This window comes from Nicotiana sylvestris, chromosome 6 (assembly GCF_000393655.2).
Source record: "Nicotiana sylvestris chromosome 6, ASM39365v2, whole genome shotgun sequence".
Lineage (NCBI taxonomy): Eukaryota > Viridiplantae > Streptophyta > Magnoliopsida > Solanales > Solanaceae > Nicotiana > Nicotiana sylvestris.
Window position 1 is genome coordinate 61,658,197 of NC_091062.1, and position 15,464 is coordinate 61,673,660.

The window sequence follows — 15,464 nt, forward strand, 5'->3', positions numbered from 1 at the left end:
ACTTGTCCAAATCAAGGAGCATGCTGTCCATAGTTTCTTTTGGACGATGTACTTAACTTGGTCCCTTCAATTGTAGTTTTTCTAATGAGCTCCGTCACGATCCAGATCACATAAGGCCGTGATGGCACCCAAATACTTATTAAACAAACCGACTATAAATCATTAATCCTCAAAAGCCAAAAAGATATCAAGTCTAGTAAGGCAATATCGTAAATTGTAATAAAATATCTAACATATTGTGAAAGTCTAAAGGCAACACTATCATATGATTTGGTGATACAAGTTATGAGTGAACTAAGAAAGAATTAATACAATTGTCTTAAAATAATACATCATTATTTTGAATGAAGTATAATAATAAAGGATAAAAGAGTCTCCAAGCTACTATGAGTTAAGTAAGCAGCTTACCAGTAGACGATTTCCTAAAATCCTTTGCGAGGAACATTGGTATTCGGGTCCGAATCTGTACACACAATATAGAAATATGGCGTGAGTACGGGAAGTGCCCAGTAAGTTCCATTGATCGTTTTTTACAAAGTAGTGGAGAATGTTGTATTGAAAATACTTACTTGCATAAAGTTGTGCAATATTTATATGACAATAATAGTAACAAAAGCGTAGAAACAACATATTTAAATATGCATAAGTACATTATTTATATAAAATGTATCGACAAGAATACATAAATCAAATGCATGATAATGATTCAAACTTTAACCATAAATCAGCAATCGCAACATCATAAACCTACACGTACAATGGTTGTGATAATCGGGTAATAGTGAATCATGAGAGGCATATTTAATCCACACACCATATCGGAGCCTTAAGCTCAATCATCAAAACTTGGACAAATCAAAACGTATATCTGAATTCATACAGACAACTCACATGCCAAACGACACATATCAATGTGAATTATATTTGTAGGAGAGTATACATATGAACGGTGTATGACTAATCCATAAAATCATATGATCTAACATATATAGGTAATCCATAATGTTGTAAGTCCTTGTTCAAATATTCAAATGATGAACGATTTAAACTGATGAAAATTCGAATCAAAAACTACAACTTTCATCCTAATACCACATCCAAATTCCTTAAGGTTGGGAGCAATACTCCTCTAAAAGCAGGTCTTGTTTTATTTGAACATTCATTTCCTTTACCTCTTTCCAAACCACTCCAAGCTATTACTCCACACAGTTTAGTATCCTTATGACCTTCCAAACCATGTTATAACCATATTCATTTATTCAAATAATATCATTCTCATCCATAGCCATTGTTTTTGTACAAATAATGTATCCAAAACCGTTTAGCATACTTAATGACTTAAAAGTTTGTGAAATTCCTTTGGATCATTGCATTCTCCCTCAATTAGAAACATTTAGTCCTCAAATGTCTTGTAAGTCACTTTTGGACATAGAATTAACATATTCTTACTCAAAATCATTATGCATAGCACTTATATCTTCACATGGGTATATACATATAGGACAGGTCAAAATTCACATTGTAACATCCAGGTGCGCTGCGACTGATACATCACATAGGCCAGGCGCGACCCGAGATGCGTCGCACCTCCAAGCACACTCGGTCTAGTGCCTTCCTAACCGAGATGCGCCCAGCTTCTATCTGGTACATCTTTTTCCCAAAATTAACCATGTAAAACCTAAACCTCACTCAAGGCCTCAAGACTCCTCCAAGCTATCCCAACTAGTCTAAATATCCCCTATGAATTTATCCAAATACTCAAAATACAAAGAAAAATACCACAACTAAAAATCAAGTCTCAAACCAAGCTTTTGAATCTTGAAGATTCCAGCTTCCATGTTGTTGACGATCAATTTTAGTCCTCCCTTTTCTCAACTAATTTATTATGCTTCCTAGTTGATAATAATTTAATAAATTATGTGTAACCTATTTTTAATAAATATGTAAAAGAAGATCATTGTATTTTTTTCAAAAAGTACTGATATTAATATTAAAAAATTATTCAAGATAAGATTTGGTAAATATGGTTATATCACCATTATTTTTTAAATAATTACTCATTTGGCAATTTTAATACATTTATATCATTAATTCTATTAAGGTTATAAAGTTCGTCCATAAATGTCACGATACCAAATACTCCGGTCGCGATGGCGCCTATCACAGTACTAGGCAAGCCAACCCAACACTTATCACATCGAATTCCTTTTAAAAATCATTTTCTAAAACCGGTTAAGTCTCAAAGCTTTCATAAGTAGAATAAAAATCAACAGAAATATGCGGAAAACAGTATGGAATACACTAACACAGCCCGAATCCGGTGTCACTAGTCATGAGTCTCTAAATTCAACCAAAACACTGTCAGAATAATACAAAATAAGTCTGAAAGACACAATACTAAGATAGAAAGGAGGAAAGCAGGGCTGCGAACGTCGTGCAGCTACCTTGCGATCTCCGGTAAAGCTCTCACTCTGATGCTTGGGTACCTGGATCTGCACACAAGATGCAGGGAATAACGTGAGTACGCCAACTAAGTAAGTAACTAAAATAAATAAGGTCTGAGCGCAGTGACGAGCAATTAAAATCATATAAGAATTTTCAACAGAAATACCAAGTCAAAATCAGCAGTTCGATAGCCAGTTTCAATTCAATACCTTTGAAAAACATTTATTCAGCATTTTTCAATAGAGGCTTAGTATAAAGGAAGAGTGAAAGCAACAAAAGTCATAAACAAGCCCCTCGGACAAGGTATCACTCATAAGTATGGCCTCTCGGGCAAGCCTCTCAGTCACTCATGACTCAGCTCTCGTCAAACAACACTCACACTCAGCACTCCAGCTCAATAATATCTCATAATAATAATAATCATAATAACTGCTGCAGCGTGCAGTCCGATCCATACTTTATAGTCGACTACGCTCACTGAGTGTGTGCAGACTCCGGAGGGGCTCCTACAACCCGAGCGTCATATTGTTGCGGCGTGCAGCCCGATCCATATGTATATAATATCTCTGTGACGTGCAACCCGATCCATAATATATATATCCTCAACCTCTCTCAGTCATCAACCTCACGGCCACTGGGGCATATCAGTGAAAAACCAGGGAAACTCAACCCAAACAGTTTTCATGTATTAAGAAGTAGAGTAATGAAACCGGATTCAAACATTAAACAGGTAAAACATGACTGAGGATATGCTTTCAAATCAAATAGAGTGAGGAAAGTAGTAAAAACACCCCTAAGGGTCTAAACAGGTCGGCACAAGGCCCCAAACATGGCGTACAACCCAAAATATAGTATAAATCTCTAAAATGTGGGATATCATAGGATTTCAATTCAAATACACGGTTTAATAGTCGCTACAGAATGGACCAAGTCACAATCCCTACCGGTGCATGCCCACATGCTCGTCACCTAGCATGTGCATCACCTCATTTATCAAAACAATACTAAATACCAGGGTTTCATACCCTCAGGTCCAGATTTACAATGGTTTCTTACCTCAAACCGAATGAAATGCTACTCAGCGACGCCCTTGCCAATCGACTCGGCCTCAACTCACGTCGAATCTATCCAAAATCAGAATCATAACGTCAATATATCGCCAATTCAAGCCTAAATCAACCACATGCCTCCAAAATATATTCCGATCACGCTCCTAAGTCCCAAATCACCTAACGAAGCTATCCGAACCATCAGAATTCACATCCGAGACTTTTTTCACATAAGTCAATATCTAGTTGACTTTTCCAACTCAAGCTTACTTAAAAGAGACTAAGTGTCTCATTTCTCTACAAAACCACTCTGAACCCAAACCAACCAACCCGATACTATATAATATAGCTGAACAAGGCATAAAGAAGCAAAAATGGGGGAAACAGAGCGGTAGTTCATGAAACGACCGGCCGGATCGTTACATCCTCCCCTTTTTAAACAAACATTTGTCCTCGAACGAGTCAAGAAACATACCTAAAGCCTCAAATAGGTGAGGATATCTTCTCTGCATCTCCCGTCCGGTCTCCCAGTTAGCCTCCTCCACGGGCCGACCTCTCCACTGCACTTTCACTGAAACTATATCCTTTGATCTCAACTTTTGAACCTGATGCTCCAAAATAGCCACTAGCTCCACATCATAAGTCAAATCTCCCTCTAACTGAACCGTGCTGAAATCCAAAACATGAGACGGATCGCCAATATACTTCCGGAGCATAGCAACATAAAATACCGGATGCACACTCGACAAGCTAGGTGGCAAAGCAAGCTCATAAGCCATCTCCCCTATCCTCCGAAGCACCTCAAAAGGCCCAATGAACCGAGGACTCAATTTACCTTCTTCCCAAATCTCATAACACCCTTCATGGGTGAAACCTTCAGTAGAACCTTCTCCCCAACCATGTAAGACACATCACGGACCTTCCTGTTGGCATAACTCTTTTGTCTCGACTGCGCTGTACGAAGCCGCTCGTGAATCACCTTCACCTTGTCTAAAGCATCCTACACCAAGACTATACCCAAAAGCCTAGCCTCTCCCGACTCAAACCAACTAACTGGAGATCTACACCGTCTCTCATATAAAGCCTCATATGGAGCCATCTGAATACTCGACCGATAATTGTTGTTGTAAGCAAACTCCGCGAGCAGTAGAAACTGATCCCATGACCCTCCAAAATCAATGACATAAGCGCGCAACATGTCCTCCAATATCTGAATAGTGCGCTCGAACTGCCTGTCTGTCTGAGGGTGAAAAGTTGTGCTCAACTCAACCTGAGTACCCAACTCTCGCTGCACGGCCCGCCAAAACTGTGAAGTAAACTGAGTACCTCTGTCTGAAATGATGGAAACTGGAACCCCATGCAGGCGAACAACATCTCGGATATAAATCTCTACTAACCATTCTGAGGAATAGGTAGTACACACAGGAATGAAGTGCGCGGACTTGGTCAGCTGATCCATAATCACCCAAATAGCATCGAACTTCTTCAAAGTCCGTGGGAGCCCAACTACAAAGTCCATGGTGATCCGCTCCCACTTCCACTCTAGAATATCCATCTGCTGAAGCAAGCCACCCGGTCTCTGATGCTCATATTTCACCTGCTAACAATTGAGACACCGAGCTACAAATCCCACAATGTCCTTCTTCATTCTCCTCCACCAATAATGTTGTCTCAAATCCTGATACATCTTGGCGGCACCCTGAATGGATGGAATACTACGAGCTATGGGCCTCCTCTAAGATCATCTCCCGAAGCCCATCTATATTGGCCACACATATCTGGCCATGCATCCTCAATACCCCATCATCACCAATAGTCACATCTCTGGCATCATCGTGCTGAATTTTGTCCTTAAGGACAAGCAAATAAGGATCATCATACTGGCACTCTTTGATGCGATCAAATAAAGAAGACCAAGAAATCACACAAGCCAATACCCGACTGGCTCCGAAATATCCAACCTCACAAACTGATTGGCCAAGGCCTGAACATCAACTGCAATAGGTCTCTACCCAACAGGAATATACGCCAAACTCCCCATACTTACCGCCTTCCTACTCAAGGTATCGACCACCACATTGGTCTTTCCCAGATGGTACAAGATAGTAATATCATAATTCTTTAGCAGCTCCAACCATCTCCGCTGCCTCAAATTGAGATCCTTCTATTTGAACAAGTGATGGAGGCTACAATGATCAGTATACACATTACAAGACACACCATACAAATAATGCCTCCAAATCTTCAACGTGTGAACAGTGGAAGCCAACTCTAGATCATGAACGGGGTAGTTCTTCTCGTGGGGCTTCAACTGACAAGAAGCGTAAGCAATAAATCTACACTTCTGCATCAACACACCCAATACCAACTCTTGAAGCATCACAATACACTGTATATGAACCTGAAGCTGATGGCAGAACTAATACTGGAGTTGTGGTCAAGGCAGTCTTGAGCTTCTAAAAGCTTGCCTCGCACTCATCCGACCACCTGAATAAAGCACCCTTTTGAGTCAATTTGGTCAAGGATGATGCAATAGATGAAAATCCCTGAACGAACCGACGGTAATAGCCCGCTAAACCAAGAAAGCTGCGAATCTATGTGGCTGAGGATGGCCTGGGCCAACCCTGAACCGCCTATATCTTCTTCGGATCAACCTGAATACCCTCACTGTAAACCACATGCCCAAGAATGCTACTGAACTGAGCCAAAACTCACACTTGGAGAACTTTGCATAAAGCTTCTCCTCCTTCAATCTCTGCAAGATAACTCTCAAATGCTTCGCATGCTCCTCTTGACTACGCGAGTACACCAGAATATCATCAATGAAAACAATCACGAACGAGTCGAGATAAGGCCGAAGCATGTTGTTCATCAAATGCATGAACACTGCTGGGGCATTGGTCAACCCAAAAGACATCACAAGGAACTCATAATGACCATAACGGGTCTTGAAAGTCGTCTTAAGAATATCCGAGTCCCTAATCTTCAACTGGTGATACCCTGAACGGAGATCAATCTTGGAGAACACTCTTGCTCCCTGAAGATGGTCAAATAAATCATCAATACAGGGAAAAAGATACTTGTTCTTGATTGTAACTTTGTTCAACTGCCTGTAGTCAATGCACATCCTCATCGTGCCATCTTTTTTCTTTACAAATAGAACGGACGCACCCCACGGTGACACACTAGGCCGCATAAACCCTTTATTAAGGAGTTCGTGAAGCTGCTCCTTCAACTCTTTCAACTCTGTCAGTGCCATACGATACGATGGAATGGAAATGGGTTGAGTGCCGGCACCAAATCAATACCAAAATAAATATCCATGTCCGATCCCGGTAGGTTTGTAGGAAACAAATCGGGAAAATCCCTCACAACAGGAACATAATCAATACTAGAAGTCTCTACACTGACATCCTTCACAAAGGCTAAGTATGAAAGACAACCCTTCCCAACCATCCACTGGGCCTTCAGAAATGAAATCACCCTACTAGGGACAAAATTAGTCGAACCTCGCCACTCAATCCGTGGCACACCAGGCATAGCCAATGTCACTGTCTTAGCATGACAGTCCAATATAGCATGATACAGAGATAACCAATCCATGCCCAATATCATATCAAAGTCCACCATACAAAGTAACAATAGGTCCACTCGGGTCTCCAGACCCCCAATAGTCAGCACACATGACCGGTATACACGGTCCACAACTATAGTATCACCCATCGGAGTAGATACACGAATAGATGAAACAAGAGACTCACGGGGCATATCCAAATAATGAGCAAAGCATGGTGACACATATGAAAAAATGGAACTAGGATCAAATAATATTGAGGCATATCTGTGGCAGACTAAGACAATACATGTAATCACAGTATCTGAAGCAATAGCATATGGTCTGGTTGGGAGTGCATAGAAACGGGTCTGACCACCACCTGATCGACCTCCCCCTCTAGGGCAACCCCTAGCTGACTGACCTTCACCCCTAGCTGCCTGAGCGGGTGGTAAAGTAACTGGAGCTGAAGTCGAGGGTTGACTCCTCTACTGAGATGGGCTCTCAAGAAGACAAGGGCACTGCCTCCTCATATGTCCAAACTCTCTACACTCGTAACAACTCCTTGGTGCAGGAAACGGGGACTAAGGGGAACCCCTGGCATCGGAATGACCAACAGAAGGACCTGACATGGAAGAACCCTAAACCGATGGAGCACGAGACGAACTTTAGGCTGGTAGGGCACTGAGTGATGAATAGCCCTGATGTGCGCTGTGAGAACCATGGCCCAATGATGCCCCACGATGAACTGGGCGAGCTGACTAAGCATGCCTGAATGGATGGCCTCTACCGTGCTGAAACTGACATCTCGAAAGAGCACGACCAAAACTACCAGATCCCCGAGGCCTCTTGTCCTCCCTCTTATCTCGCTCCTGACAATGAACTAACTCAATCTCGTGGGCAATGTCAACCACCTCCCCAAAAGTAGCACCTGACACCCTCTCCCTGGTCATGAGAATCCGAAGCTAATACGTGAGGCCATCAATAAACCTCCGAATCCTCTTTCTATCCATAGGAGCCAACAAAATAGCATGACGAGCTAACTCCGAGAACCTCATCTCATACTGCATCACATTCACATCTCCCTGATGTAACTGCTCGAACTACCTACGTAGCTCCTCTTTGCAAGACTGTGGCACATACTTCTCCAAAAAGAGAATGGAGAACTGCTGCCAGGTAAGGGGCGATGCATTAACAGGCCTACGCCTCTCATAAGCATCCCACCAAGTAAAGGCAGCTCCAGAGAACTGAAAAGTAGTAAATTCTACCCCGCTGGTCTCCAGAATACCCGTTGTACGAAGAATCCTCTGATACTTGTCCAAGAAACCCTGGGCATCCTCGCCCTCTATACCACTAAAAGTCGGAGGCTGAAATCTACCAAACCTCTCCAATCGACGTTGCTCGTCATCAGGCATAACTGGTACCACATAATCCTAAGTTGGTGCAACCGGCTGGGCTGGAGGTGCCCCCGGTGTCTGATGTCCCTACACAACCTACTCAGGTGTGCGAGCAACGGGAGTCTGAGTGCCTCCCCCGGCCTGAGAAGTAGCTGCAGCCATAGTAACTAAGACTACCTGAGCCAAGCTAGTGCACACTGACAAAATCTTAGCTAGAGCCTCCTAAAGGCCTGAAATCACAATAGGCACAGCCGGTGCCTAAGCTGGTGCTGCTGGAGCGTCCGCAACTAGGACCTAATCCTGAACTGGGGCAGCTGGTGGATCTACATGTGCTTCCCTAGCTGTTGTGCGGGTAACACCCTTGCCTCTACCACGACCTCGACTGTGACCTCAGCCTCTAGTGGCCCTAACTAGTGGTACTGGTGATCATCCGTCCTGACCGGTAACACGTGTCCTCACCATCTATGAGAGAATAGAATACAAAAGTTTAGTATCAGAATCAACAGATCCGCACGACAGGAATTTTAAGAATGTGAAGTTTTTCCTAAAGGTTCTGTAGCCTCCCGAGGATAAGTACAGACGTCTCCGTACCGATCCGCGAGACTCTACTAAACCGGCTCATGACCCGTGAGACCTATGTAACCTAGGCTCTGATACTAACTTGTCACGACCCCAAATACCCCGGTCGTGATGACTCCTATCACAGTACTAGGCAAGCCAAACCAACACTTATCACATCGAATTCCTTTTAAAAATTATTTTCTAAAACTGGTTAAGTAGTATGGAATACACTACCACAGCCCGAGTCTGATGTCACTAGTCATGAGCCTCTAAATACAACCAAAACACTGTCAAAATAATACAAAATAAGTCTGAAAGACACAATACTAAGATAGAAAGGAGGAAAACAGGGATGCGAACGCCGTGCAGCTACCTTGCGATCTCCGGTAAAGCTCTGAGGGGGCTGGAAGCTCTCACTCTGATGCTCGGGCACCTGGATCTGCACAGAAGGTGAAGGAAGTAACGTGAGTACGCCAACTCAGTAAGTAACTAAAGTAAATAAGGTCTGAGTATGGTGACGAGCAATTAAAATCATATAAGAATTTTCAACAGAAATACCAAGTCAAAATCAACAGTTTGATAGCCAGTTTCAATTCAAAACCTTTGAAATACATTTATTCAGCATTTTCAACAGAGGCTCAGTAAAAAGAAAGAGTGAAAGCAACAAAAGTCATAAACAAGCCCCTCGGGTAAGGTATCACTCATAAGTATGGCCTCTTAGTCACTCGTGACTCAACTCTCGTCAAACATCACTCACACTCAGCACTCAGGCTCAATAATATCTCATAATAATAATAATCCGGAGGGCCTCCTACAACACAAGCGTTATATTGCTGAGGCACGCAGCCCAATCCAATATATATTACTGCGGCGTGCAGTCCGATCCATATGTATATCACTGTGGCATGCAACCCAATCTATATGTATATAATATCGATGCGGCTAATAGCTAGATCCATAGTATATATATATAATCCTCACCATTAGGTCCTCAACCTCTCTCAATCATCAACCTCATGACCACTAGGGCATATCAGTGAAAAATCAGGAAAACTCAACCCAAACAGTTTTCATGTATTAAGAAGTAGGGTAATGAAACCAGATTCAAACAATAAACAGGTAAAACATGACTGAGGATATGCTTTCAAATCAAATAGAGTGAGGAAAGTAGTAAAAACACCCCTAAGGGTATAAACAGGTCGGCATAAGGGCCCAAACATTGCGTACAACCCAATATATAGCATAAATCTCTAAAATGTGGGATATCATAGGATTTCAATTCAAATACACGGTTTAATATTAGCTACGAGACGAACCAAGTCACAATCTCTACCGGTGCATGCCCACACACTCATCACCTAGCATGTGTGTCACCTCATTTATCAAAACAATAAAAAATACTAGGGTTTCATACCCTCAGGTCCAGATTTACAATGGTTACTTACCTTAAACCGGATGAAATACTACTCCGCGACACCCTTGCCTCTCGACTCAGCCTCAACTCGCGTCGAATCTATCCAAAATCAGAATCATAACGTCAATATATGCTAAGGGAACGAGGCCCATGCGAAAATAATCAAATTATATCAAAAATCCCGAAATTGGTCCAACCCAACCCCCAAGCCCACGTTTTGGAATCCGATAAAAAATCACATCATAGAATCCTTATCCTCCCACGAGTCTATTCATACCAAAAGCATCAAAATCGGACCTCAAATGGCCCCTCAAATCCCCACTAAAAGCTCTCCAATATCAAGCCCTAATCCCTCAATTTTCTTCCTTAATTTCCACTAACACCATGATTAAACAATGGAAAAATGGTCATAAACATAAGTAATGAAGCTTAGGTAGCTTACCCAACTGATAATCCTCGATTTTCCCTTGAAAATCACTGCCCTAGCTCACTTCCCGTCTTGAAAAATGGAGAACTTAGCAAAAATTCGTGAAGGAAACCTTATATACTTTCTGACCTAGGGATTTCGCACTTGCGGTCCTCTTTACGCTTCTGCGGTCAAACCAACCGCTTATGCGGTTTTCACTTAAGTTCTAGGGACCGCATCTGCGCCTCTCCTTCCGCACCTGCGGTCTCGCAGGTGCGCTCAAGCTCTCGCACCTGCGACTTCTGGTCCTCTAGACGCTGGCTGCTTCTACGGTTTCCCCAATGCTTTTGCGATCACGCACCTGCGGTCCCCAATCCGCAGGTGCGGTTATGACAGGGGCAACAACTTTAGCTGCTCATTTCCAAAGCCAACTTTCTGAAAATCTTTTGAATTCATCCCAAGGCCCCCCGTACCTCCACCAAAAGTACGAACAAGTCACATAACACTATTCAAACTTTTACCAACATTCAGAACACTCAAAACAACACCGAATCATCAAAACACCCTCGGATTCAAGCCTAAGGTTTCCAAAACCTCCAAATTCCGCTTTTGATCAAAAAGTCTATCAAACCTTGTCAGAATGACCTAAAATTTTGCACACATGTCACAAATGACGCAACAGACCTACTCCAATTTTTAGAATTCCATTTCGACCCCTATATCAAAATTTCAACTACCAACCGGAAAGCGCCAAAATTTCATATTTCGCCAATTCAAGCCTAAATCTACCATAGGCCTCCAAAATACATTCTGATCACGCTCTTAAGTCCCAAATCACCTAACGAATCTATCCGAACCATTGGAATTCACATCCGAGACCTTTTTCACATAAGTCAATATCTGATTGACTTTTCCAACTCATGCTTACTCAAAAGAGACTAAGTGTCTCATTTCTCTACAAAACCACTCCGAACCCGAACCAACCAACCCGATACCACATAATACAGCTCAAGACATAAAGAAGCAGAAATGGGGGAAACGGAGCGGTAATTTATGAAACGACCGGCCAGGTCATTACAATAAATAATTGCATAAATAGTAAATTACTAATTTTATGTTTACAAAATAATAGTATAATTTATTTCAAATTATTAAGATTGAGAAAGTTAATTAAACTAATTATATTAGAAGGGGCTAATCACGAAATGGGCTATCCCAGCAAATGCTTCAATTGTTCAAGTAAAAGGCCAAATCTTAAATTCAAATTTCAGCCAAAAAAGGCCCAAAGAAAATCAATCCCAACCCCTGACCCGGTCCGAAACCCGATCCCCAATCCCACTTAGCAATCATGGTGTCTCACTCTCTACCAATCAAGGTCTTCATTGCATCAATCTCTGTCAAAGAAATAATATATCAGCCTTTCAGAAAGAAAATATACTTCATTGGGACTGTTGATTTACTCCATCGGACGGTCCGAATCAATCCGCTTACCCCCTTTCCTTCAAACTTAATCCCAATTGTTGGATCAAAATGATCCAACTTCCCTCAATTAATCTCACATATCAAAATCTATATATATTTTTCACCATAAAACCTCAATCGTTGATAAAAAATGATCAACGGATCTCCTTTCACCCGGTCATTAGACTCTTTTTATCTAATATCCAAATCCTAATCCCTTATTTACCCACCAAATCTCTGCCTCTCGTTCCCCCACTCTCTAACCAACAAACCCTGATATCGACCTATTACACCCCATGTTTTCCTGCGTAAAAGTATGTCGTAAGTCAACCTATATAAGCTCAAAAATGAGATCATCTTTGAAAGTATATAAAGTAAGTTAATCATGTTACCTTGGATGTAAAAAATATTTAAGATGATGAACACAAGTACCAAGAGGGTTGGAAGGTTTGTTGATTAACTCCATCGGACGGCCCTGATCGATCCTCTTACCCCCTTTCCTTCATACTTAATCCCAACTGTTGGATCAAAATTATTCAACGTCCCTAAATTAATCTCACATATCAAAATCTATATATATTCTTTTCCAGAAAACCTCAATTGTTGATAAAAAATGATCAACGAATTCCTTTCACCCGACCATTAAAACCCTTTTTATCTAAGACCCAAACTCTAATCCCTTATTTACCCACTGAACCGCTGCCTCTCATTCCTCCCCTCTCTCTCCACCTCTCTCTAATCAACAAACCCCTAATAACAACCTGTTATATCCCATGTTTTCATGCTTAAAAGTACGTCGTAAGTCAATTGATGTAAGCTCGGAAATGAGATCATCTTTGAAAGTGTATAAAGTAACACAATCATGTTACCTTAGAGGTAAAAAATATTTAAGATCATGAACACAAGTACCGAGAGGGTTGGAAGGTTTAGAAGCTAAATGAATTGAACAAAATAAGTTTCGTCAAAAGTCGACAAGTTGGGAATGTTATAACCTGTACTTTTAGGGTGAGACTATGGTGCTTAAAATGATAAGAAGTTTATTTTATGAGGTATTTTAGTCATATAATATTCGTATGTTACGTTTATAAGTAAAATAAGTTGTAAAATAAAAACAGGCGAAAGTTATCGCAAGTTACGTTCATAATTCTACTAAAATTTGGGTCTAATGTCACTAAGATTTTCTTCCCAGTGTACTTTGAGGGGTGATCCACCCACTAAATTGATACGAGTCTATTTTAGGATGTATTAAATTGTTCGTCGATATGACATCAGAGTAGAGAGATATTCGTATTTTCCCGAGACTACGCAGGCAGCCCCTATGGTGGCCAACCTTCACCTATTTTTATATCATTTTTGGGATGAGATTTTCTCCTTTTTCCTCCGTATTCCATCCTAACACTCTCCAATCTCTCCCAAATAGTTCCCCCATGGTTCCAAGCAAATTCCAAAAAATATACACTATAATCCAATATCAAAAATAGCCAAAGGTGAAGAATTACCTCTCTATGGTGTTGTGAGGTGGATAAGGATGATGGTGAGCTAATTTAATCTTAGGGTTTGAATTGTATATACTTCCTATGATATGTTTAATATCCTTTTGATTGTGTTTAAGGTTAATTGCATGTTGGTTGTGGTGTTGGAGTGAAAGATTATAAGATAGCACTTGAAAAGGGAAGAAATATTGTTATCTTTTGTTGGATTATTTTACATATATATATATATATATATATATATATATATATATTGTTATGGCTGGAAATTGGGAAACATAACTTGATTATTATATGATTTCCATTGTTATACATGTCTATATGTTTATCAAGTGAATTGATGAAATAAACATATGAAACTTGAGGTTGGAAGTGAATATTAGCTTATGTGAAAATTAGCACTTCTATGGTGTTATATAGCCATTGAGGCCTGTTGTAAGCTAAGTATAGCTTGGATTTAGACTTGAAGCTACTTTAGGAGGTACGTGTATTGTGTTAATGCATGCGCTTAAGTTTATCCTGATGTTGATTAAGTTAAATTGATGGATTAGACATGAACTAATAAATACAATTGCTAATTGAGAATAGTTGAAGTTGTGGATTGTTTTGTTGTTGTTATAAATATACGGTATAAGGCTGGAATAATTGATGAATGACTTCATTATCATATTGAGGATATTGTTAAGTTAAAGTAAGAAGGCTATAAGGGGAAATATGGGTATACAAATTCCAATCCGAGCTTGCCGCCCGTCGTGAAGTAGTGGTGACTTACTGTTGTTATATGATGTCTTGTTATTGATATTTATATATTGGTAGATTGCACTGGTTGTTGTTGTTGGTATATGGTATTGGAGGATGCCCTTATTACAGGGGAGATGCAGCCTGAATTTACGTTAACGAGCTACTAGCTTAAGTTACAGACTTAGCCTTTATTTAACATTGATTTTGAATGTCTTTATGCCATGGTAGATTGAGTTGAGTTATTTGAAAAGTTGCTTGAAAGGTATTAAGGACTCAACGGGGTTAAGGTATATTAAGGCATTTCATTCTTTCTTTTGGCATGATCTAAAGTGAAACGAACGTAAACGATACGCTATCTCATAACAGATATACTCCTAGCAACTAAGACTGTCCATGTTGTTCTTTCTTTATAATGTTATCCTAAGCATGTATAATGATCCTTGAATCCTATTGAGGTTCATATTGATGGTATGGATGCCCATAATGTTAATCGAATGTGCAACGACCTTATGCCACTCTAAAAGGTTGAGAATGTGATTCCATGAGTTCAACATGCATTATATATATATATATATATATATATATATATATATATATATATATATATATATATTACTCTACCGAGATGCGCTATAGTAGGCCGGATATGGTACCAATTGTGTAACAATTGATTAGTTGGGTTTTACCGAGCTCCACGTGGCTAGGTACAATTCTATTGAGCCTTATTATTGCCATGTACGATATGAAGATGATGATGCACATAGAGGTGTATGTTTTTAAAAGTATATGTCTATACACACACACACACACACACACACATGTATATATATCATGCACTTCATGTCAGTCGCCCTTAGAGGCAATTAGATGTTACAGGTTGTATCTTTCCTATCTCTCTTTACACTATTGTTCTTATTTATGCTTTCTTGCCTTACATACTTAGTACT